The sequence below is a fragment of the Alligator sinensis genome, unplaced genomic scaffold (genome assembly GCF_000455745.1).
Source record: "Alligator sinensis unplaced genomic scaffold, ASM45574v1 scaffold578_1, whole genome shotgun sequence".
Lineage (NCBI taxonomy): Eukaryota > Metazoa > Chordata > Crocodylia > Alligatoridae > Alligator > Alligator sinensis.
Window position 1 is genome coordinate 56,532 of NW_005842887.1, and position 2,458 is coordinate 58,989.

At 55.4% G+C, this 2,458-nt stretch overlaps 1 long non-coding RNA gene across 2 annotated transcripts in view; it reads right to left on the reverse strand.

Moving 5' to 3' along the window:
* LOC102377769 overlaps positions 1-2,458 on the reverse strand; it is a 3,573-nt gene extending 1,115 nt beyond the window's left edge. Inside the window, exons 1-2 of one of the 2 annotated variants that reach the window (XR_003091852.1) lie at positions 2,386-2,458; positions 417-519 (exon numbers count right to left, since the gene is read on the reverse strand). This is a non-coding gene — a long non-coding RNA (uncharacterized LOC102377769). The remainder of the gene's footprint in view (positions 1-416; positions 520-2,385) is intronic. The other variant, XR_325191.3, reaches the window with a different exon arrangement.

Sequence of the window (2,458 nt, forward strand, 5' to 3'; positions counted from 1 at the left end):
TGCCTGTGCCTCGTGGCCTAGGTGGGGGCAGGGGATTCTGGGACCAACGTGGAGGTGTGGGGAGGGCGGGGGCTAGGTCATGTGGGTGGGCCTTTTAAAGTCAAAGGCCATGTGATGGGGAACAAGGGATTCTGGGATCAACATGGCAACGTGGGGGCGGGCCTTCTGGTGTCATAGGCCATGTGACAGCTGGGACTTCTGGTTCCAGGGTCAGAACCTGTCCCCCTCCCCCCATGGAGTACTTCCGGGGAAAGGGAGCGGGGCTTCTGGTGGCAAAGATCACGGGTTGTAGGGGAGGGGGAGTGCCACGGGGGGCCTGGTGGGACTTCCGGCTCCAAGACAGTGACCAGGGGGGCCGGGCACCTGTCAAGGGGCAGGGCTTATCAGTTTGACATGAGGCGTATCCTATATACTACTTAAGTATTTGCTAAAGTTGTCTGGAGAGGCCTGGGCAGATTGAGAAAGCAACATGAAGCTGCTCCAAAGAAGAGAGAAGATAGTCTTCAAACATCTGAAAGGCTGCAATAAAGAGAAGTGAAAACACTTTTTTTTTATCTTTGTTGAAGAGGGCAGGATGCAAAGCAGTGGCTTCAAGATGTAGGCCTAGATTAGATATCAAGAAAAACTTCTTGATATAACAGTGAAATAGACGGCTCAGGGAAGCTGTGGAATCTCTTTCACTGAAGGCTTTCAAGAAGAGGTGTGATAAACTGTCAGGGATGATTTAAGTGTAGCAGGTTGGACCAGATGACCCTTGAGGTTCATTCCAACACTATGATTCTATGAAGTCTATCTATAAAATAAGTCTACCATCATGATAGTTGCTTTAGCAACCCTAGTGACATGGCAGCAGTATGGGTCAGTGCCTTTGCTAAGATGAAAGTGGAGTCAGAGAACAAGCTGTGTCTGAGCAAGGCACTCTGTTTGGAGACACTGAGCACATCTATATGTGCAATTAATTTGAAGCAATTGTGCCAGAGTTTATTGCTCTTGGGTGTGCCATTTGAATATGTGCCTGGGACTGTAGCATGTTGAGTCAGGGTGGAGCAGCCCCCGCTGGCAGGGAGCCCTGGGCAGGTCACCCTGCCAGCCCAGGGCTGCTCCAACCTAGCTCTATGTGGTATAGATGGGCTGGATGGGGCACGAGGGTGCTCCAGTACAGGGCAGCAAGCAGGCAGCCCCCTCAACAAAGCACCCTTGCGTCCCTATCCCTAATAGGGTAGTAGAGGAAGAGATTTACTGCCAAGCTAATTAGGCATCTGGCAGTACAGGTCTCGTGTAGACATGCCCAGTGTCTGCTGCGACTGCTTGGTTTCTCATTGCTCTAAGTGCTGAGAGGAGGCTCATGTGGATATGGCAGCTTATTCTGCCCAGCACTCCAGAGGAAGTAAACCCTTGCCAAGAGGCTGAAGTCCTAGGGAAACAATATGATAATTTGTCCTTGTTTTCCCCCTCTTTACATGATGCTACAGCCCCATATAAGCCCAAGGGCAACTCTACAGAGTTTGGACTTTGTGCCAGTCTATCTTCAGCCAAAGAACTTCTGCCTTTACCCAAGTACCTACATTTCCTAAAGGGGCAGTTAGGCCCAGATTTGCTTTATGAATCCAACCATGAGTCCTCCTCCGCCTCCTTTCTCTTGCATCTACTGCTGCAGAAGCACACTTTCTCAAGATCAGCCCCTTTTTGTTACACTTCAGAGCCACAGACTCATCCTGCCCCCTACTCAGAACTAATTAGTGTCCTGTGGAGTACCTTGCCCCCCTGCAGCCTCCTCCCTCCAACCTGGGGGACATCCGCTAAGATCAGCAGAGGCACTGACCCATACCTATGCCTTAAGGCATTGGTGATGCGTAGGGGGTGCATGTGCACCCTCTAAGAAAAGTGTTGCCAATGGTGCCTGCGGGTGGCTGACGCTCGCCACCCCCTCACTCGTCGTCTGTGGGCAGTTGCCAGTTGGCACTCACCATGCTGCCCCCCCGCCACCTGCGGGAACTCCCTGCTTGCTGCGCTGCCTGCAGGTGGTCGCTGTGCCCCACAGGCTTCGGGGGCACGCATCCTCATGGGTGACTGGTACCTCCTGAGTCAGCTCCCCGCAGCGGCCAGGAGGCCGGCAGTGCCAGGGCACTTCTCCTGGCGCCCCCCCACCCCGGCCCGTGCCCACAGGGCTGGCACTGGTCCCCCCCCCTGCACATCGCCTAAGCGGGGAGCGCGGGCTGCCAGGGGGGGCACGAGCACCCCCTACACATCCTTCATGCCTTAAGGTCCTGGGGGTGGGGACAACTCTTTTGCCAGGCCTGCCACAAATTAGCCCCCGACCATCCCCACGTGCCACTCGGGGCCCCTTCTCCCGCCCGAACTGCTGCTCTGCTTTCTGCTCCCTACCCGCGAGTGGGGCTACTGCCGTGCGCGTGCCGCGATCTCCCCCCGGCCGGGGCAGGAGCGCGGAGGGGAGCCC